A 25,061-nucleotide genomic window follows, 5' to 3' on the forward strand; every position below is an offset into this window, starting at 1 on the left:
TGGTATCTGACCCCGACTTCTATATGAAGTGGAGCGCGGCTGTTGGCGCCATTCTATTCGCCCCACATGAGGCAATCAGAAAAGGCCTCCATTATGCATTCTACATCCCTACACTTACACTCCATACATAGTTGAAAATATGATCAAATATGATTTTAATACATTTTCTCTTTAGTCCAATATTCCGCCCGGTCCATTTCCTCATCTTTCCCGCTAGTGTATTAATCTTTTTTCTTACATCTTTGTGGTGGTCTATGAATAGTAATCCAGAGTCGACCACAATTCCCAGGTATTTCACGTTCATTCTCACTTCATTCACTCTCTCGTTCATTCTTATGACCGAGGGTCGTCTGGCCTGTATGAACATGCATTCCGTTTTTCTTTCATTATATTCTAACCACATCTCTTCCTCCCATGCTTTGCATTCATTCCAGACCAGATTCCATTTTCACTGTATACTGTCCACAGAGCTACCCTCAATGATGACCAGCTGGTCATCCGCGTAGGCCTGCACTTGCACTCCGTACGTTCCTATGCCTTGTCTGACTTTCATATCTCTCATTCGTTCCAACCAAGCTTCCATCACAATCAACCATAGCGTCGGCCCCAGACTAGAACCCTGTGGATACCCTCTGTTCACTGTTTTAGAGATTGTCCCACAGGTAGCTGTTCTCTTCTCTATGAAGCTCATGACATCTTCCCCACATTTTCCGGCATACCCATTCGTGTCATGCATTTCTCAATCGTCGGTACCTACGCGGTATTAAAGGTGTTGGACAGGTCTAACGCCACAACCAAGCTTTGCCTCCTTCCTTGCTTGCTCTCTTTTATCCTTTTCATTATTTTTTCAACGGCCGTTATAGCATCCATTCTTCCTCTAAAACCATATTGGTTTGGAGAGAATTTCAACTTCCTTTCACACCAAACTTGTGTCCTCCTATTAAGAAGCCTGTACGGAGATACAGTGATAAAAAAATTATTTTCATATGTAAACGCGCCTCTTCAACCCCCACGGGGGGCTTTCCATTTAGAATATTTGAAAATCCTTTCTTATTGCGCACCAAAGGCCTAAGAAGCACCTATACACCAAATTTTAGCTTCCTAGGACCCACCAATACGGAGAAACAGAGATGAATGAGTAAGTGAATGTGAATGGTTGATGACACCAAATTCTCATATGACAACTTGAAAAAAAAATACCATGAACGTAAATAAATATTCTGGACTTTTCTATAGATGTGAATTGACAAAATATTCCTGTCCAATTCTTGGACATTCGTTGAAGAAGTGTCCTGATGAGGGAGTTTGGAGCAGATGGAGCAGATTAACTAAATCTCAACAAATTTCTTTACACGCGAAATTGAACCGAAGTCGAAGTTGAGTATTTTGATTATATTGAAAAAAGCTTGGTTTCATCTGAAATTACATCTAGAAGAAATGTCGAGCTAGAATTTGTTTTCCATGTTATATAGTGATGAATCGTGATATTTTTGTTCATATGAGTGTGGGAGATATGTAAACGACGGGTTTACTATCATATTAATGCAGCCCTATAGTTTCTATCAAATTTACTGTTCACCCACTTCCTATCAAATTTCAGTTATTAACTCCTCTTATTTGCTTTCCATTAGTTCTGAACGAAGGTCAAACGTTCTATCACACTGCCAGCGGCGACTTTTATAATTATTAATAATACGGGGAACACATTTTCATCACTTCCATATTCATAACCATGGCAACTATTCAATACATCAGCACTGAAAACGGCGGACTAATGGAACAAAAACGAATTTATCAGTTTTATGTTGTTTTCGCTGACGCATTATGAGCTTTTTTATGAGGGTTTCAACAAAGCACTGAGCTTTTGCTCCCATTCAATTTGTCTCAGTTTTTATACATGCGGGAGTGCAGAATAATAACTAATAAAGCAGGAGCCGATGAACGCACTAAAACACCGGGACCGAGCTATATAAAAACCGAGATGACGAATGAAATGTCGAGAGTCAACGATTTTTTGGTTACTGTGGTGTTTTGTTCATTTACGTTTTCAATTGTGCTAACGAGCAGAGCATTCTCTTCTTAAGAGCAGCGAAAATCAAGTGTAACAAGTAACAAGTTGATTCAGTTTTGTTATCAATTCCTCGAGTGACCAGACAAACCAATTTTTTTTGTTCTTATCCTATTCACTAGTAAGTCGAATTATTTCGCCAACAGCATATGCAGGAATAACTTCAGTGAAGAATCCTGCACTGCCAAAACACACTTAATTGTGAGATTTTCACTAAACAGTTTTTCAAAAACGCAACACGTGTTTCGCCACGCTATACAATGGACATTGTATGGCGAAACACGTGCTGCTTTTATTTAAAAACTGTTTGGTAAAAATCTCACAATAGTGTGTTTTTTCAATACGTTATTATCGGATATACCAGTAATTACCATGCTCGATTGTGAAACCGAGACAATAGGGTTATGGTATGAGACACAATATACATATATTTCGTTTTTAATTCCAAGTTCAGCTATTTTTTTATGTTCCTCAGTTCGTTCCTTAACAAAATCAAATATTTTTCAATTGAAAATGTGATTTTGAAAGTAGTACTTCGAAAGAATTTTGAACTACATAACATTTTTCGCCACAAAATATCCTTGATTTTTTTAAAATAATGCGAAATTGGGAATATGAACTAACATTAACCATCCTAAAACCTCACTGATTACATGTTTCCGTTCCTCTTTCAAAATTACCATTTTCTCTCTTATTGAGAAGGAATAACTTTCCTGACAACAAAATGAAAAATAAATTATTTATGTGAAAACAAAAGTCGAGTTTCTCTTAAACAATTTCGTTCATGTTTTGATGTCAAAACCAAAAAAAAATCTACTTCGATTATTACGGATGATACGGGGGTGTTTCCATGAGAAGTGAAACAAATTCGGATTTTTCAGGACTGAAATTTTTTCAAGAAAAAAGTGTAATCGTAGTAAGTTGGTAGTCCTGATCACGAATATGAAGGAATTTTGAGCCTATTTTGCCCTCCAATATGTTTTACCGTAATAATGGGGTGTTCCATCGCGAGTGGCGGACAGAGTATATCACTTTGGCCAACCCCATTCAGGTGGTAGGTGCATTTGGGCATTTCCATCAGTCCTGAGAGTTTCATCGTTCCACCTCGAATATTACGGAAGATACGGGGGTGTTTCCATAAGAAGTGAGACAAATTCGGATTTTTCAGGACTGAAATTTTTTCAGGAAAAAAGTGTATTCGTAGTGAGTTGGTAGTCCTGATCACGAATCTGAAGGACTTTTGAGCCTATTTCGCCCCCTAATATGTTTTACCGTAAAAATGGGGTGTTCCATCGCGAGTGACGGACAGTGTCTATCACTTTGGTCAACCCCATTCAGGTGGCATTTTGAGCATTTCGATCAGTTCTGAGAGTTTCATCGTTCTACCTCGAATATTTCGGAAGATACAGGGGTGTTTCCATAAGAAGTGAGACAAATTCGGATTTTTCAGGACTGAAATTTTTTCAGGAAAAAAATGTATTCGTAGTAAGTTGGTAGTCCTAATTACGAATCTGAAGGAATTTTGAGCCTATTTTGCCCCCTAATATGTTTACCGTAAAAAAGGGGTGTTCCATCGCGAGTGACGGACAGTGTATATCACTTTGGCCAACCCCATTCAGGTGGTAGGTGCATTTGGGTATTTCCATCAGTCTTGAGAGTTTCATCGTTCCACCTCGAATATTACGGAAGATACGGGGGTGTTTCCATAAGAAGTGAGATAAATTCGGATTTTTCATGACTGAAATTTTTTCAGGAAAAAAGTGTATTCGTAGTGAGTTGGTAGTCCCGATCACGAATCTGAAGGAATTTTGAGCCTATTTTGCCCCCTAATATGTTTTACCGTAAAAATGGGGTGTTCCATCGCGAGTGACGGACAGTATCTATCACTTTGGTCAACCCCATTCAGGTGGCATTTTGAGCATTTCGATCAGTTCTGAGAGTTTCATCGTTCTACCTCGAATATTTCGGAAGATACAGGGGTGTTTCCATAAGAAGTGAGACAAATTCGGATTTTTCAGGACTGAAATTTTTTCAGGAAAAAAATGTATTCGTAGTAAGTTGGTAGTCCTAATTACGAATCTGAAGGAATTTTGAGCCTATTTTGCCCCCTAATATGTTTACCGTAAAAAAGGGTTGTTCCATCGCAAGTGGCGGACAGTGTATATCACTTCGGCAAACGCCATTCAGGTGGTAGGTGCATTTTGAGTATTTCCATCAGTCCTGAGAGTTTCATCGTTCTACCTCGAATATTACGGAAGATATGGGGGTGTTTCCATGAGAATTGAGACACACTGTATATTACAAAAGGCACAATTGATAACACTTTCAATACCACTTTTTATTAAATTCACAGCTTGATTTTTTGTTGAACTATTTCATTTTCTCATTATTTACTCGACATATCAGAATTATATTTGGAAAGTTGAGATTTAAAACTTCTCAGTTCATTATACATTTCCACCCGATAAATAATTTAAAAAAACTGCCTATTCCAGATTTTTTTCACACTATTTCAGCAGACTTAGCAAACCTGAATGTGCTAAACGAATTATTCACCGACAATTTTCCCGTCGTAACGAAAAATAAACAATCCCGTCGGATTTTGAGGACTGACATCAGTTGAATGGGTGTTTATATGATCAATTGGATGACTGAAATAACAAAATTCTCGAATGTGCTCATCCAACCTATTTTAAATTTCTGATCGGTACAAGGGAGTGTGAAGCGAAACTGAATGGACTAATCCAAATAATGTGATGACCACAGAACAGTGGAGGGACGGTAATGTACTTGTACAATCAAAAATATATTTGAATAAATTATTATGTCAGTAATGTTCTGTATTCACGTGGCTTCTTGATAAATGAATAGTAGCTTATTTTTATTCAACATCTCCATTCAACAATACGAGTTACATTACAATTCAGTCACTCTGTATAATCTAATGATATTTAGTAATATTTTTCGCTTCTTTTACTTTCGAATTATTCAGTGTGCTCTACTTCAAACGAGTCAAACTTGCAGGTCGTCGCTTTATCACATTTACTTACATAATCCTGCACTTTCTGGAAGAATTCCCATCTTTTTTGCTTCAAACTTTTTGAAAGATGGCTCATTGGATTGTGATGCCTGATACTTTCTTACTTCCTTCCAGGTAATTCATATGCTTCATTTCTACTGAACTGTAAAAGAAGATCATTAACATTATGATATACACCGAATTATCATGCGTTTTTCCATTTGGAATCTATGTTCTTATCTTTCCAGTCCAGCTTTTTCTTCTTCCAGCTACTGGTGTTCTGTAAGGGTTTTCCGTAAAACTCATGGATTCCTCCCTTCACTTCCTGGATAAACTCATTCGTTCGTGGGTAAAGGTTCGCATTATTTGCACCACTTCTTGTGAAATTGGACTAGCTCATTCCTGACAGTTGCTTTAGCTACGACTAGCTGGTGCACTTCCATTATTTTGTCTGGGCTCTCTTACTTGTGATGCGATGCCCCTTCGTTGAGCTAGCCTTGAATCAGCTTCAGTTCGTCGTCTTTCGTCTCATTTCATCTCATTAAATATCAATGGATTTGGTCTCTCTGAATTCGATCTTATCTGTGGAGGTACGTATCTTTTGCTGTATGTCTTAATCCTTCAGAGTTGAAAAATCTGCACTCCTTCTTCAGATGACAGGATCCGTTTTTGAGTTTATCGAGTACAAAATACAAACTTCGGCATTTGTCATAGAGGGGGTTTATCTTTTTTTCAGGTCGTCAACACGAAAGTGTTGACGTCAACACTTTCGTGTTGACGTCAGACGTCTCAGGTCGTCAACACGAAAGTGTTGACGACCTGAGATTTCACTTGGATATTGACAATTCTTCCGTTTCACGTATCTCCTGTCTTGCTTTCTCTGGGAGCATTCTGTTCCTCCTCTTCATTCAGTTAACCCCTTATTCGAATTCGGTGAAACCTTGTTTGTTTCTCAAAGGTCTATCAGCAGAGAAGTACCTTTCCACAGTTGTAGGAGTTTCTCTTCCTGGAAAATTCATGTAACGTTATGTTATATAGCGATGTTACTGAATTGAGAGATGACTTGTCACCTTTCGCTTCAAACCTTGCTATTTTGAACAAGAAAGCAATTTTGCAGCTTGAAACTGTATCGTAGATAAATGTACTTCTGATCCAACACCCGAAGAGCTGTTTCGACCTATTAAGGTCTCATCAATGATGCTAGTGAACTACTCAGCCGTCCTGAAAGGAAAAGTATGTGAAGGTGACGTCATCTTCTTTTACGAAAACGCCATCTATGGGATAACAGAAGGATGATTACTCGAATATCAAAGGATAATCTGCTTGCTGATCCCAACAGGTCTAGATCCTTCCGGTTGGCAGCTAGAGCTGTTAATCAAAACACAAATCCACCACTGACACAAGCAGATGCTTCAATTGCAACAGCAGCCATAATAAAAGTAAATATACTAGCTGAACAACTTGCGTCCCACTCCACAGTCGATTTTCTGGAAAAAGAAAATGGAAAAAGAAGATCCATTCATCTTATTGGAAACAGGAACATCACTTGCAACCTTGATAATCTGAAACATCGAAGAAATGTTGAAGATTTTTCTCTCTTCTATAGATACTTTCACGGGAAGTATTCAAGTGACTTGGCACATTTGATTTCACCAAAAGTGGTACATACCATAATTACGCGACGGAATGTGGCTGCTCATCGTTTTGAGTTTCAACTCAGTACACTTCGAACTTCACTGTTCAAGAACTCTCTCATTTGGAGACCTGACAAAAGAGGCTCTTCAAGGTGATCAGTTGCACTTAGTTGAAAGGATGAGCCTGAAAGTATAATTTGTTTAAAATACGTTATGAAAATACTGGAAAAAACGAGTTATATATTCCTGGAGAATCATTTCAAATTTTCATGTTTTTGTCGATACGAATTTCCACGTCAAACTTTATATCTATTGATATGTACGTTCGAGGAAAAAGAAAACTATTCATTTCCCGAATTAGGTTTATTCCTCAATGAACATTACTGATATACATACACACTTGGAATAATATATTATAATGACCATTCAGTTACCCGAAAAGAAACTACATAAAAAGAAAATATAAAATATATCAAACAAAAACAGTTGCGTATCCTATTCAATAGTACATTACATCTATGCCAAATTTCGAATCGATTTCTCGTTTCAATCAAAATCGTGACATATACATGAATAAATACATATATACATACAAACAAACCGTTGACCGACATGACGAGAACATTTTATTTTTCAAGACTAGCATTTCGTCCAAAGTAACTATAGATTTATTTCGTCGAATAAAAAAAAATGGATATCCTCTTGGAGGACCATACTACTCAAATTAGAAACATTTTCGTAGCTCAATAATTTTGTCAATTTGGCGGGTACGATTTTGAGGACTCATGATCCCTGCTACCCTCGGACTGCGACTGACCCTAATAGACCCATCTCCCAAATTGTGTGTTCTAACAAGTACAAAGTGTCACTGAATGAAGTAATCTAAATAATGCCGTCGAAATGGCGAGATAATTGATAAAGTACGCACCGCGCGAATGGGGTTGTGTCAACGATTTTTACTCCTCTTGCTGGTTTGCGTCACGACGAACTCTTCTGGGATCTCGGCGGGGCGTACATTAGCGAAAATTTCCCTTGTGACTACACGACCATCTTTATACTCTTCCTGATTCACAATCAGACAATTCCTCTTATTCTCGTTTTATTCGTGTTACTGCGAGGAAGCGTATGTTGGAATGAGAACTTTAAGTTGTCCGTGTGAGATGAAGATGATGGAGTATGAACGCAGGGTTATGAAGTGAGGAGTACACGATATACAGGACGTTCATGAAATGAGATGAGCAAACAATGTTAATTTATAAATACGCAGTATCGTTACTTGATGAAAAGTAAAATTGAAACCTCTGGCGTGGAATAAATCCAAAACAATCACTTTTTCTGAGACTGCAATCACTAGAACTGCAATACTCTTCTCCACGATCGTTCCACCAACCAGGTCGGTGTCAGATATCTCAAATAGAGACCCTGAATGGGTCTCTATTTGAGATATCTATTCAAAAATGAGGTGAATTTCATTTTTACCAAAAACTATTGATTCATTCATCATTTTCTATTTTGTCCCCTCCAAAGTAGTCTTCCTCAGATGAAATATCTGAGGAAGACTACTTTTCAACGGAAAAGACATAAACATAGCATTCGAAACTGGAAACATTTTGGATAGACATATGACAAATAACAAGTTAAGCTTGGACAAAGTTAACAAATCAATGGTCTCTAAACTAACATTTGGATCAAGCCCAGAAGGATCAACTTCGAAAAGTTTCACGAGTATTTCTGAACTAGAAGTTTTGAACTAAAGAGAACCTATACCTCTCACTTTTGATTCCCACCTTTTAGAGAACTATCACGACTTCAACATGGACTGCGACATAATACAAACGCAAATATTCAAATTTACTTCTGAACCGACGGCCAATGAAAATAATTTTCTGCCCTTTATGCCTCAAAATATACAGTGTCACCATTAAAGTGCGCACCATTTGGGAAACTTTTTTTTCGAAGAGTTTCAATGAAGTTTAACTTTGGCAATTGTTTGTACTTTAAATTTAACTTAAAATGATGCGGCCAACTGCGACCCACTGACGTTCAGTGTTTGTCAAATTCAAATTTTTTTTTGAAAAAAATTGAAAAAGTACATTTCTAGATCGAATTTAACAAAAAGTTACTTGAAAAAGTTGTGTTAACGGCAATTTTATATCCATATGTCAAATTTTATGCAACTAGGATGAAGTTAACGTTTTGCTTATTTTTGACAGAAATCCCTTTTATTTTAAAAAACAAGTTCGGTTAATTGTCATCAATTCATGTACACATAACAAACTCATCATGGAGTTTAACTTTTCTGATCATTTCTGATCATTTTCCGGAGTAAACCACTCAGTTTCACCCATAACACAGTCGCCACCACTCTCTGCATTCGTCTTGACCGCAGGCTTCTTCATCATTTCGAAAATCTTCTGCTGCCCGTCAAATTCGCCTCGCCATAAGCCTTGTTAATCCTTGGAACAAATAGCTGCACCATCCACAAATGTCAGCGCGAACCTCATCTACCGCAATTAATCTCATACAATGCTTAATAAAGAGAAATTTCGAACTTAATGAAAATGTAAATTTATAGCGTTTCACCGCTGCCTGGGTTATTACTTAATTAAGCTCTCCGCAAAAAATAACAACGTATCAGCAACGTGCAGAAAGATAACACCAAACCGACTCCTAATGAAGATCCATGGGGATTTAACGCGTCTACTAAAAGATGATTTACTAAGGCAGGCCCGCTCGGTTTTCCACTGACCATTCAACTTCTCGTAAATCTCGTTTGGTTAAAATAACACCCTTTTCCGAGAGACGAATGCTGATGTCGCCAATTGTATTCTTATCGGTGATGCGAGTAAATGATGATCTCAACATTTTTTTCATATAAATTATCCCCCCATTCACGGGATATCTCTCAAAACAAGACAAGATACTAATTGAATGAGTTTAATTAGTTTGAACTTCCATTGCCTAATATGATATGACTTGAAATATCTGAAATGACAGATGGAAATGAAAATTGAAAAGAATAGCTGTAAATAACAATTCAATTAAGCGAAAAACCCCTGAAGAAATCACAATACAATAAAAATTGAATATTACTGGAGTTTTTTACCAACAGCAAACTGTTATTTTAACACCTCGACACGTGTTTAGATCACCAAGTGATATTATTGACATCATTGACAAAAATCACTTGTACATATAGGAACATAGGCTTCCTGACCAGAGTCATAAACGGAGAGAATAAGGACCGAAGGAATATTTCAGTACTAAACGTTTCATCTGCCATTGCGGTAGACACTTCAGTGCTATCTGCTTTGACTACGAGGAAGAAAGTATCATCTCGATGTCCCAGTAACCACTTGGCTCATTTACGGTGACCATGTAGATGAAATGTGGGATAATTCTGTAACAAATGAGAGCAAGTTTTGATCAGTACTTTCAAGGAATATATCATTATGAGTTATTAGTGTCCTACTTTTTCTAGTTGATGTAATAACATGATGATCAGTTTTCTCAATCTGTCTGTCTGTTTCTGTTTTTCCGTTAACTAGCTGTCGCTCCCCTACAAATGGCGGATTGGCCGTCCTTGTTCATCTTTCACTGCCTGAACCACTGTGCATGCTGTTTTTGGCAAGTGCATTGGCTTGGGATGTGGGGGTTGAGCAAACCGGCCATCGAATGCCTGCTTCCACGTAGCCCCGCTGGATACGGAAATGATAGAATCACTTATGGTTGTGTTATTCCCTAACTGAATGGAATCCCAACGATGGCCTAATCTTAAGGTGTGTGTGTCCGTGCCAAGAGGATGAATGACACTGAGCCTATCAGCTGTCACTACGGAACCTTCGAAATACTGGGTGCCCTCTCGTCGTAGCATCGCCTTGTCATGGTAATGCAGGGCTCTGCCGTGAGTGACCTCCTTTCTCTAGTTACTTTTCTGGACAGAGTAAACATAACAATTCTTTCTGACGCTGAGTCTACAGAATAGATGGATGTTGAGCTTACGACTCCAACTGACCTCCCTGTAAATTTAGATCAGGAGCGAGAGCTTCTCAACTCTCCAACTCCTGATCCAATAACTGAACCTGAGAAAATAGAGTTGGTGGTGCAGCCAGAAAACGACTGAGTCGTCTCCTCAAGTACGGGATACCTTATGAAACCGCCTTGCACAAAATTCTTGAGCGGCGTACGCAGAATCTGTCTCAGGAGGAGGTTAGCAAGCGTTTGCGGTCAAGTGATGATTCACCAAAACCAGAGGCGAAAAAGCCCTTCACGGGTGAATCTAAGACATCGTCAGGTGTAGCTGACATGCAAAAACCCTCATGTGGAAAGGTTGTGCACCTTGACTATCTGACTACCTCATTAACGATGAAACAGCAGAGCATATGCTTTGTGCCTGCTTCGCCGGGGACCGAATCAGGTCTTTAGAGTTCGGCAAAGCCGTACTCTTACCATCTGACCTGAAAGACCACTCACCATACAAACGAATCGGCTTCATTGAGAAGCTGGGTTTATTTGATGAACAGGTGTGAGCCACAAAAAACCCTTGCGGGTTGCGGTGGAGTGTCGAACAGACCCACTCACTTTGGATCTAATCTAACCTAGCCCCTAAGAATGACAACTCTCAGAAATCGACATACCAACTAATAACAATTCAAATGTGATGTGAGTGGGCAATACATCTAGAAAATTATTGGTAACATTGAGTATTACATGAGTTTTCGTTTGGATGAATCCATTGGAAAGCAAATAATGTGTTAGTAGGATTTTACGAAAAGATGAAATCTCGAATAGAAAAGGTTTGATTCTAACCCCAGAAACTTGATGAATTTTCTAAAGGCATTGAACTATTCAATTTTTTTTCTATCAGTAGAATGGGACGACAGAAACCTCTTTAATGATTGAATTGGAATTCACATTACAGTCCAGCTAGTGGATTTTGACTAAAACGTTCCTCAACGTTTCATAATTATAACTTTCTCCCATTTTCTTATTGCCTGCTAGAACTCAGTGTTTACATAAAGTTATTATTGAAGGAGGCATTACCACTGAACTATAGTCTGACTTTTGATCATCCAACACTCCGCGCTTCTATTTGTTCGCAACACTGAACAAACAATATAATTTCCCCACTTTCGTAGTGCGCCGAACTAGACGCCGTAATTAAAAAACTTTGTGGCGAGTGACATTTTCTTAAAGTATCTTGATGGAATGTTGACCGAACTTTCAAGTTAAACAATGAAAGCTAAATTGGAAAAGCGGTCGAAACTTTTGTGGGGTTGATTATTTTTTGTAAATGATTCAACATGGAAAAAACGCTTCGGGAATATTAGCTGGCAGATGAAAAATTGACTCTTTTCGAAGGAAATTTTTCTGGTAACCAAGATTGATGTTCATTTCGTGTTTATTGAGAAAAGTGTCGGAAAAGGATAACGGAAAATGAAACAGGTTGTTCAATTTATTCAATTTAGCTTTGGCTTAGAATAATGTACAGTCGACAAAGTGTACAAACTTCGTGAAGTTCATCATTTGGAAACAGTCACTCTTTAAATATATCCAAGGCAGAATGTTCAACTCACGAAAAATTGATATTCCATCTTCCCAAAGAGAAATGCCAAAAATGTCAATGATATCAGATCTATGATAATTCTACTAACTCTATCTGAAATGATTGAAAAAAATTGGAAATCAAATACTCTGGGTTCACTATAACATTTCATTATTCCACTTTTCATCATATACAGTTTGCGAGACAATCTTTTTATCAATTTGAATTGTGTATTGTGACATACCAATTATTCAAAATTTCTATCTTCTGTTTATTTTCACAGGTCTGGGATAATTCTAAACGGCGGTCCACAGTAGTACTATATATAAATCATCAGAATTCTGACACCAATTCAAAGTCGATTTTGTTTATTTTGGTTATTTTCATTCATGTCACGGTTAGGTACATATTGACGTTTGTTAAAAGTAGAGTGAGGTACAAACAGATATATATATATATATATATATATATATATATATATATATATATATATATATATATATATATGAAGAAACGGGTGTACTAGGTAGTAACATTGCCTGAACTTCAAACCAATACCGATTCAATGTGTGAAGGATGAAATTTCGAAAGGGTCTTTCCTTTGCCTAGCTTCACATATAGAGTACGTAGTAGTAATTCAATTAAAATTTTTGAGAATCATCCATCGAAATAAATTACAACTTTTTGAGATACAGGCCGTTCAAGTATTACGAAAACACTATAGAGGGGCTTTGCTTATTTTTGATGACATGGGGGCGGGGTGTCTAGATGGTGATTAAGCAGTAGTTATTTACTTTTTTACACATATGGCAACCCACACATTGTCTATGTTTGAAAACGAAACACATTTTTGGGAATTCCCACAAATAATGTTAACGTTTAGGTACTCGCTTAGTACCGAGTAGGGGAATTACCGCGCGCTATTCACACTATTCACATCAAACCCTAAGGTAAGTTTCTGTATTTTGTTATTTTTTCTATTGAAGTAAGATTGAAAAGAATAGAAGATATCAGAACATTGAGATTCTGTATTATTTACACAGTGGCTATTTAGGTTCAATAGTGATTATTTAGTATTTCAGTTAATTGATTAATTTTGAGGTTGGGGATGAAAAACCTTTCAAAAACTCCTCTTGCTCCATTGGATTGCTTGAAGTGTATACTGTCCCAGTGTATCTAAGTTGGTCTACAGTGAAAAGTGTTGGAGTATTGATAAAAACTTTTATAGATGGCGTTCGAATAAGAGCTTTCAATTCGGTAACCTTTTTCAGCACTCATAGATGATTAAAAGAAACAAGACTTGCACCCTTGCTTACGCAAATCAATAGTTTTAGTCGTTTCGAATGAGCTCAGGTGCTGCTTTCTTGCTTTTTCGAGAAACAAGTAAGGTAACGGTGAAAAAAGTTGGCGACCAACCTGGGGCGCCAAATTCTTGTACTATGAAATATCTAAGAGTCGCTAATTCCCAATAAAAATTTGGCGTCTGTTCCTGAGAGTTGGCCAGAAAGTTATCTAAAAAAAATCCATCAAATATTGAATTACAGGTAAGCTATGCACACTTTTTTTTATCACCACAACAATTTCGAAATGCTTAGCCATTTCATGTCAGTTCACTTAACAAACGAAAAAACAAAAATTGAATCAAAAGCCCGGTATTCCGTAACTATATCAAAGGAAAAATCAGAATCATCAATATCCTGAATAATAACAAATCATGAACAGCTGACAGGTCCTTTTCCATCACCCGTTATTAGTTCTGCACTTGGAGTACTACTCTAACTCCTCGAACTTTGGAATTTTGATAATATCGACTTGAGGGTCTATTTCTAAAATATTTGTCATTCTTGAAAGACTATATATAATTCGAATTCGCACTTGTTATACTGAAAATTCGTAGTTGTCATATTTGAAATTCGTGTTGGGATGAGTACCATTGAAACTATACCGAAGAGCTCTTCTCATTTTTCATTCCTACCCTATTTATCATGAACGAAAACTACATTACCAAACTCACAACTTGGGACCCTCATTCCAAGCCCGGAGGAGGAACGCCTTCAAAAACAAAGATTGTGAAAGTATTTGCTTTGAACACTGAACTTCAAAGTATCAACTAACTCAGTTGTGTCAAGTAGTTCAGGGAAACGTCTGGTCCAGCCATCGTTTTCAGAGCGTCTTTCTTATGAAGTACTCGGCTGGCCGGGGACTTACGATAGACATACGGTCCCAAGGCTGCTTGCCACTCCTTTACCAGAGCGGACGAGTGCTAGTTCGCTAGAGGGTCCTAAACTCGCGAGATCCTCCAGGACCTTCTGGGATCGCAACATTCGACGATCCGGGAAGTTCAGCATCTCTCTCTTTCTCGTGGAAACCGCAGTGAAAGCAAGGTTCGATTGAGGAAGGGAATTCCCTAGTCACTAACTAAGCTAAGTGAGTTGTGCCACTCCTTCACCAGAGCGGACGAGTGCTAGTTCGCTAGAGGGTCCTAAGCTCGCGAGATCCTCCAGGACCTGCTGGGATCGCAACATTCGACGATCCGAGAAGTTCAGCATCTCTCTCTTTCTCGTGAAATCCGCAGTGAAAGCAAGGTTCGATTGAGGAAGGGAATTCCCTAGCCACTAACTAAGCTAAGTGAGTTGTGCCACTCCTTTACCAGAGCGGACGAGTGCTAGTTCACTAGAGGGTCCTAAACTCGCGAGATCCTCCAGGAACCACTGGGATCGCAACATTTGACGATCCGGGAAGTTCAGCATCTCTCTCTTTCTCGTGGAAACAGCAGTGAAAACAAGGTTCGATTGAGGAAGAGAATTCCCTAGCCACTAACTAAGCTAAGTGAGTTGTGGAGGTACCACTGGCTACGACGATGGCACAAGGTCGGACCAGAAGATTCTCTACGAGTTCCTAACCTACTTGATACACTTTTTCGCGACTCGACCTACCTAACCACTTAGCCTGATGGTGCGAACTGCGTCCGGAGGCACATGAACGTTTGAGGCCTCCAGCGTACCTCCAGATGTAGGTATTTGGATTTTGGATAAACAAATACGCCGTAGAAAAACGAATTCATTTCAAGATAGTCCTAGTAAGGTCAACTGGGTGGCCAGCGGCCAGTGGCCACCCAATTGTCGATATTGAAGTCGAAATTTCGAAATATCCATTTTCAACTCGAAATTATGACTTCAAATTCCAAATTTCGACTTGATATCGTAATTTCAAAATTACGAGATTTTGAAATTAAAGTCGGAATTTCGAGATCAGAATCGTAATTTCGAGTTGAAAAGTCGTAATTTCAAGTTTGAGGTTGAAATTTACAGTTTGAACTCGAAATTTTGTTATTGAAGTTGAAATTTCGGAATTAAGGTCGAGATTTCGAGTTGAAGATCGTAATTTTGAGTTGAAAAGTTGCAATTTAGAGTTCAGAGTCGAAATTTCCGAATTGAAGTCAATATCAAGATAATAGATGAGATTTTGAGATTGAAGTCAGAATTTTGAATTTGAAGCCGTGATTTCGAGCGCAAAAGTCGTAATTTCAAGTTAAAAGTCGAAAAATGTGAAATAATGCCAAAAATTCTAGATTGAAGTAATAATTTCAAAACTAAAGTCAAAGTTTCAATAATAATTTCGAAATTTCAATAATAAAGCGATAAAGCCAAAATTTAGAATTTGAAGTCTTGATTGCGAGTTGGAAATTTGTAATTTTGACATTCTAGTCGAAATTTCGAAATTCAAATTGAAATTTAAATAAGGCGGAATATTTTGAGAGTGAAGTAGTAATCTTGAATTTTAAAGTTGTAATTTCGAGTTTAAAGTCGTACTTTCTAGAATGAAGTCGGAATTTCGAGACTGAAGTTGAAATTTAAATATTATTGCCGAAATTTCGAGTTCAAAGTCTTAATTTCGAATTGAAAGTCGTAATTTCAAAATTCTACTCGAAATTTCGAGATTACAGATTGTTTCCGGATTGAAGTCAATTTTTTTTAAATGAATTCGAAATTTCGAGACTGAAGTCGAAATTTCGAGTTTGAAGTCGTGAATCCGAGTAAAAAAGTCGTAATTTCGAGATTAAAGTCGTAATTTCTAGAATGAAGTCGGAATTTCGAGACTGAAGTTGAAATTTCGAGATTATTGCCGAAATTTCGTGGTCAAAATCTTTATTTCGAGTTAAAAGTCGTAATTTCGATATATAACTAGAAATTTCGAGATTAAAGTAGAAATTTTTAGATTACAGTCGTTGTTTCCAGATTGAAGTCAGAATTTTGAGAATGAATTCAAAATTTCGAGATTGAAGTCGTAGTTTTCATATTGGAGTCGAGATTTCGAAATTGAAGTCAAAATTTCGAGTTTGAAGTCATAAATCCGGGTTGGAAAGTCGTAATTTCGAAAGTAATAATTTCTAGAATGAAGTCGAAATTTCAAGACGGAAGTTGAAATTTCGAGATTATTGCCGAAACTTTGAGTTCAAAGTCTTAATTTCGAATTAAAAGTCGTAATTTCGATATTCAACTCGAAATTACGACTTTTAACTCGATTAAAGTCGAAATTTCGAGATTACAGTCGTTGTTTCCAGACTGAAGTCAAAATTTTGAGAATGAATTCGAAATTGAAGTTGTAGTTTTCAGATTGGAGTCGGGATTTCGATATTGAAGTCGAAATTTCGAGTTTGAAGTCGTAATCCGACTGAGAAAGTCGTAATTTCGAGTTTGAAGTCGAAGTTCCGCATCCAAAGTCAAAATTTTGATATTGAAGTCGAAATTTCGAGTTAAGTAGTCGTAATTTCGAGTTCGAAGTCGAAAATTCGAGATTGAAGTCGAAATTTCAAGATTGTAGTCGAAATTTCGAGTTTCAGAATTGTAATTTCCATGAAAAGAATAATAAAAAGACATGTGACCTTTTTGTGCTTCCGTACATAAACTCCAACTATTAAAAATTGCAGCGCCGGTAGTGCTCATCACTCCACGTCGTTCACAACATATTTATGAGAGCGTCTGCAATTCAGCAAGTGAACCGCGGCCCCACCTGTGAAATATCTCGTAGTTGTTATACATTTTTAAAACAAATACGACATTCCACAAAGAGCACATGTACCGTAATGGTTGTGCAGGGACGTGCGGGTTTTATTACTATTGTGTTTGCAGACGGCGGGATCAGGTGTGCGGGGCGTGGACTAATAAATAATGATGGATGTGAGGATTGACTTTCCGGGGACGCACGTTTCGATCCCGGGGGAAACATATACACTTGGTATGCAGCGAAATTGTGTCTGAATAATCGATGACTGTCGGAATGGATTGGTGAGTCTTTCAGGGGGATTGTGGTTTGTCTGCAGCGTTGAAGTACTTCGCTTATTGTTATTATGTAACTACGAGAGCTGCTGGGTTTGTAACAAAATGATATGAAAGGCTACAGAGGAAGGGAATTCAAAAACAGAGAAACTTCCCCTGGTGTCGATGTTGTGAACTAGAGACGAATACATTATCTTAGTATCCATTAATGAGTGTTCAGTTCTGTTCTGTTATATCATTGTATTGGTGAAGGTTGTCGATTGTAAATAAAGGCGATCCTGAATCGTGTTGAAACTATCAATACTGTGCTATTTCCTTACCTGTTTCATGATCTTATAACCCCTCAAATTTTAAAAAGGTAAATTGAATATTTCAAAATTTGGGATGCCGACACCTTTTGCTGATAGGCTGCTCAGTTTGATACGGGAGGGTGTGAGTAAGTTCAACACAGATCTGATTAATAGCTATCACTGATTCTTTTACTATCAATCAATTAAACCATGAGTTTACTTGACTAATTCTGTTATTTAGGCGCCAGGTCGCAAAAGGCAAAACCAAAGAGAACGATATAACTTGTACCTAGCTTGGATTGGGAGGCAAAATAAAAATAAAAAACAATTAACAACTTTATTTCCATTTGATAATATATTAAAATGTCAAGTACTGAAAGGTCTACTTTGGGACAACATTTGAAATGTTTATTGAAGTTTCAGGGCATACTACGATACTTTTTCTTGGTCGAAAATCGGGATTTCTTATTAGCGAATTTTTATTGAAAAAATCATTAAGCCACTGGATTCAGAGTGCCTCTAAATAGGTGTGACCAAAATTTCATGAAAAAATATCCATTATTAACAAAGTTATGCCAACTAAAAAATTCGAAAACTCACACAGCTAACAGTCACAATATAACATTTTTTTTATTATTTCAACAATAAAGTGCCGCCAGATGGAAAAAAAAACATATAGCGTAAATATTTTTAATGAAAATAACGGAATTACATTCACACAATTCAACTAACAATGAAGCAAAAATTTTAATAAACGTAACTAATAACTAATTATTGAAATCTTTCGATTCAGTGCAACAATTAATTCTAACTCATATTCTAGTAGCCTCTACTAATCCACCACGTATTTCGATACATGTGTCGTAGCGCTTACGAATGTTTCTGATTACGTTCCTTAGTTCTTGAGAGTTAATATCTGCACATACCTGTCAATTCTTGCACAAAGTTCATTTCTATCTCTTAAGCGGTTTTTGTAAACCTTTCGTGTGAGAAGTCCCCAGAGAAAAAAGTCCAAAACTGTGAGGTCTGGAGATCTCGGTGGCCACTCTATAAACGGACTACCACGGCCTATCCATCGATTTGGAAAATGTTCGTTAAGCCATTGCCTCACAGCTCTGGCATAATGAACTGAACACCCATCTAACTGGACAATTAAATTTGATCGTTCATTGATTGGCAGTTCGTGAATAGCATCCCAAAACTCTGTGTTTGAAAATTCTAGAAACCTCTGCGCAATAATGTTTTCTTCAAAAAAGAAAGGACCAATAATTCGTTCGTTCAATATCCCACACCAGACGTTGATTTTTTGGGAATACTGGCTTTTACAGTTTATTACCCAGTTAGGATTATCCGCTGCCCAATAGCGACAATTCTGTGATGACACTAGTCCATTTGTAGTGAAAGTGGCTTCGTCGGTATATAAAATATTTTTTAGGAAATTTCTATTGTTTAAATATTCCCCTTGGGCCCATAAACAATATTCCAGGCGTCTTGCTTCGTCGCCTTCTTGAAGTATGTGTAAAAATTTTGGCTTGAAAGGTTTAATATTCTTCGCCTCCGAATAGTTTCTCGTGGAATATTCAAATCTAATACTGTACTCTTTTCAAATACTTGTCGCTCTAGACCAACTTAGTTACACTAGTATATAAGTATAGAAATAATAATACAAATCAACGTAAAACATCGAAAACCAAGTTTCAAGAATTCAAACTAGTTTCAATAAGTCGGGAGATCTTGCACCTTCCCTCTAAGAACGTGAAAGCACTTTTCAAAATCCACATAATTCGAAATAAAATTCAGTCACCACTAAACGGATATGTTGATAAATAATATACTGAAAAGTAATTGCACTTCATAAATACGAGTCACTTCTCTGAAATCCTGAAATATCATTCACCAAGAATAAAATAGTTGTCGATGAAATCTAATGACCGAAACGTTGCATTGCAAACTTGTTCGAACATATTCTAAAAAATATGAAACAGTACTGAAAGTTCTCGATGGATGTGGTAGAATGAAAAAAAAATCAACAATTCTAGTTTTTGGCGAATATTTCAAAAACAAAATTTGATATTCTCGATCTGGAAAGAGATTTTGATAGTTTCCGAAAATAGGAAACTTTTGTCCAATTTAACCGAACTTTCAAATTCCAATACATAGAAAAATTCTTATGTTAATTCCCCCTATTTTGTTGTAAGGAATATCGCATGAGTATTCAATCTGCTGAGCAACGGATCTTTCTACTTTCATTTGTGGTTCTGAATTTCTATAAATGTATACTTTTTTGTGATGGAATTGGATACATAATGAAAATCCATAACTTATTTAAGTGACACTTCACTGTGATATTTCCACCGGAAATGGAAGTCAGTGGGAGTTTTCATTCCAATAATTTAAGAAATTGAGAAATTAAACCCTCGCATTCGCCATAATAGCAAAGTTCAATCACAAGTTCTTTCGCCAAAGTATATAGGGAAATGGTTATATTCCATAATTTCATTTGCTACTTTCTCCTAATTAATGAAAATTGATCTGTCAATTTTGAAAGTGAAAATATCGCAAAGAAGTGTTACTTGAATAGGTATACATTTTTTCGAGCAATTTATAAGGTTTGTTGATAAGGTAAATTTTCACATTAGTTTGTAACATATTTTCAAATTGCTTCATTCAATTTCTCACTGCATTTTTCATGTATATACAATTCATCAATTGAAGAGGTCAACAGTGTTTTTATCACATTATAAATATATAATAATTTTGTTTCAATCACATTCAGTTTTTTTGTGACAGCTATATATTCATTTCTGACCTAATATACGTCATTTAGGCAGCTGTATAACTATTGCATCAGCTAACATATATTTCATATTCGTTAGGTACATCGCAAATATGTAACGAAAGTGTTCTACTAACCTTGACAGTTTTGTTATGTGTGTGAAGAATTAGCTTTCACATCCCAGCGTCGAAATTTCACTCCAATAATGGAACAGTGCTTTTAGGAATATTTTGGATTAACGGTGCAGTATCAAGGTAAATTCTGGGTTCCAGATAAATGTTGTGTAAGACTCCTATCATTTGAGTCAAACAAAAATGAAAGGCATTACAACGAAGTCCAAACATACTATTCAGTATCCAAACTTGTTTTCGGCCAACAGACCCATCCTGCATAGTCCCGAACTTCTTGTGCCGAAGCCTTCAAATCAACCAGAAAGTCAGGATTTCAGTCCGGAAGAACTTGTGCGCATGAGAAATATGAAGATAGTGAATAGTTATGAACCGCAAATACAAAGTGATTTGAACGATTTAGTACGTTATTTGAATTTTTCTAAAAAACAGGCTGAGCTTTTGGGGTCTAGATTGAAGGACTGACATTTACTTTCAAAAGTTTATTTTCGACATTGTGACGATGAAATATAAGCTTACTTTTCTAAAGTAAATGATTTAGTCCATGGTCATAATATTTATGTTGAGATAAATTTATTGAATTTTGAATATGATCCAAGTCACTGGCGATTGTTCATTGACTTCTCAAAAACTAGTTTGAAAGCAGTGTTGCTGCATAACAGAAACGAAAACCCTTCAGTGCCGGTTGCTCATGGTTCTGCTATGGAAAAGACTTTTCAAGAAGAAAATGTTTTTTCTGGAAAAATTTACATACAGTGAGCACGCTCGGAAAATTTGTGGCGATTTAAAAGTTATTTATTATTTGCTTGGACTACATGTTGATTACACAAAATTTTGCTGTTTTATTTGCTAATGGGACAGCAGAGACAGAAAAAGTCACTATTAGAATAAAATATAGCTCAAGCGTGACTCACTCCAGGCCCTGAAAAAGTTAAAAATAAGCCTTTAGTGAACCCTGATGACATACTTTTACCACCGTGGTACTCAATCTGATGAAAAACTTTGTAAAAGCTATGCGCAAAGATGTCAGTGGCTTTTTATATCTGAAAGAAAAATTCCCCAAACTCAGCGACGCGAAAATTGAAGGGAGAATATTTGTAGGCTAACAAATACGACAACTTATGAAGGATAAGAGCTCTGAAGGAGAACTAAATGATCAGGAACAAATCGCCTGGAAATGTTTTGTGAGTGTTGTCCAAAATTTCCTAGGAAATCATAAAGCGGAAAACACAAAGACTTAATAGAGGAACTAATAATGTCAGAAAAAGCTTTGGGGTGTAATGTGTCCTAAAACATACGTATGTTTGACTCCCATCTAGATATGTCAGTGACGAACAAGGGAAGATATTCCATCAGGACATTAACTTAATAGAGAAGCGTTATCAATGGAAATAGAGCCCAGGAATCTTAGCAGATTATTGTTGGAAACTCGGGAGGGACCTACCAGAAGACACATATTCACGAAAATCATAAGTATAAATAAATAAATAATAAATCTGAGTATAAATATTACTGGAGTTTGATCCCAACACCAAATCGTTATTTTTAACACCTCGACAACGTGTTTCGATCACCAAGTGATCATCTTCAAAGAGGAAGATTAAAACTTCCTTGAAAGAGGAAGATTTGGTGTTGGGAAAAAACTCCAGTAACATTCATTACTACACCAACGGTTCCAAACAGTGCATCATAAGTCTGAGTATAGTTGATTTTTGTGATTTTCACCAAAATATATGCTTTGATGTGAAGACAAAAACCTTTTGGTTAGTAATCCTAGTAGATTCAAAGTTTGATATAGGTTTTCATGTGACAAAAAGCAGTTAAAATTTTGTCGACCAGTGTTCTCAATATAATTTTCATAATTTTACCACTGCACAAAAGCATCTGAATATTTTGATATTGTAGTTTTCTCGAGAATTTCTGTTCGGAATGATATATTTCTGGTCTGATGATTCATTCTTTTGTTGATGCCGTTGATTGGAGATGATAATACAAGTATGAACTGAAGTATGCGATCTGAACGAAACGCAACCAAGAGATTCACTCAATTTGAAACGAAATTTCATGGATAATAATATAGATGAACTATATACTGAGTAATAGCGATGACACGAAGATGTTATGAATGGAACGTGTAGTGACCGTCCTAGCGAACGGACGTGTTTGCATCTGTCGGTATATCAAAGAAAGTGTGTATAGTGAATTAGTGCCATCATGGGATCAAAAACTAGAAGTTCCAGCGACATTGAAGCTATCTTAATTAATATTTTCGATCGAAAAGAAGACCAAACATTTATCACGGACTACGTGATGAAAATTGTAATGGAATGTCTCAAGAAACAAATTAAAGACTTCTCAAGAATTGTTGGTGAAACAAATCAAATGGTTTTCGATATGCAGTCAGAAGTGAACGTATTGAAAAACACAGTAAAAGAACTATTGAAATCTGAAGTGAGCAACCTAAATGATGACCAAAAAGAAAACAGATGTTGCATCGAGTCAGACGATAACAGATGTTGACCATTCTACGGGGGTAAGCGAACAAGTTCCAACCAAAGAGAAAGCGAGCGGCGATTTCGTGGAACGAAAGAACAAACGTCGTAATAGGAAGAGAGCGGAGAAGGTCAGTGCAGCGACAGAAGATCTCTAATGGACTGTTACTGGGAGATGCCAAGCCAAAACAGGTCTGGTAGTATATAGCAAAAATAAAGATTAAAGATGGAACGGTTGACAATATGCTAGACTGTTTGAAGAAAAAAGAACCTATGATCAATTTTCAAGTAGAAAAATTGAACACACTAGGGCGTTACGCAGCTTTCAAAGTGGGTGCCCCCTTACACTTATTGGAAAAAATGAATGATGAATCATATTGGCCACCTAGAGTCGAAATCAAACGGTTAAATTTTCGGCCAAGGAGAAATTCGACCACAGAAGGGAACGTGAAACCCGCCACCAGCAACGAGAAGAGATTTTTTAGATGCCGAGAACTGAAAACTGAAAATATATCAGTTTACTACATGGACGTGACAGGCCTCCGCACGAAGCATAAGAAATTTTTCCACAGCATACTTACTAATAACTGGGATGTGATGTATATCAGAAACATGGCTGAATGATAGTTTTTTTGATAACGAACTAAGTGATTCACGCTACCTGGTATTTCGAAATGACAAAAATTACAGTATTTCCAGTGTGAAACGCGGTGGAGGTGTCTTATGCTGTATTAAAGCTAAATTCAAACCAGTACTTATCGCTAAGAGTATGAATACCGATTTTCAGTGGTTGTCTCTCAAAATCTCTATAAAAGATCTCGATGTCACGATATGTTGTGTGTACATAACATCGGCAGCGAATTCAACGGTATATGAACAGTTTTCTGAATCCCTGGAAAATTGTAATGAGCACAACGCCACCAAAAAATTGTTGTTAGTGAGTGACTTTAATGTCTCTGAAATAACTAATTCGGAATATAACTAGAGAAACGGATCATCAGAAGCGAGATTAATCAATTCCATCATGTGTGACTATGATATATATATATTCCATAAATGATATATCTAATGGCTCCAATACTTTTGACTTAATATTAACAAATATAACGGGAGCGACTATGAGCGAATGTGAAACGCCCTTAGTGCGGTTGGATAACTACCATCCAGCTCTCGAAATAATGTTCATTGTCAATTTTCAACAAGTAACCGAATTGTCCGAAGGTGAGTATGTTACTGCATTTGACTTCAGGAAGGGAAACTTTGTGGAGTTCTATAGAATGATATCTCAACTTTCGTGGATAGATATTCTATATATGGATGATGTCGACGGATGTGTAGATAGTTTCTATGATTACCTGAAGACCGTTTTTGGGAAATGCTTGGAAAAAAAAATATACTTCCATCCAGAATCGATTTCCAGCATGGTTCTCAATAGAACTTATGCACAAAATTAAATTAAAAGAACACTTTTTCAAAATGATGAAAAAAAAATCAAAAAAATATTATTATCATAAAGAAAAATACAAAGAATTCAGAATGGATGTGAAACGTTCGCATAATTTGTGTTATGAATATTATATTAAGAAATAGAGAGAGACTCACAGAGCGATCCGAAACAATTCTGGGCATATATCAAGGAACGTCGAAGAAACTGTGCTGTTGCTAACAGATTCATTTATGATAATGATGAATTATTCAATGATAAGGATATTGCAGACGGTTTTGCTAATTTCTTCAAATCAACTTTCACGAATAGCGATGTGCCGGTAAACCCCACACTAGTTCCTGAGTACGACGTAGACATCATTGAAATTGATGATATTGAGGAAT

Source organism: Leptinotarsa decemlineata, unplaced genomic scaffold (assembly GCF_025532065.1).
Source record: "Leptinotarsa decemlineata unplaced genomic scaffold, Ldec_3_MD MMD2_tig00026314_RagTag_RagTag, whole genome shotgun sequence".
Classification (NCBI taxonomy): Eukaryota; Metazoa; Arthropoda; class Insecta; order Coleoptera; family Chrysomelidae; genus Leptinotarsa; species Leptinotarsa decemlineata.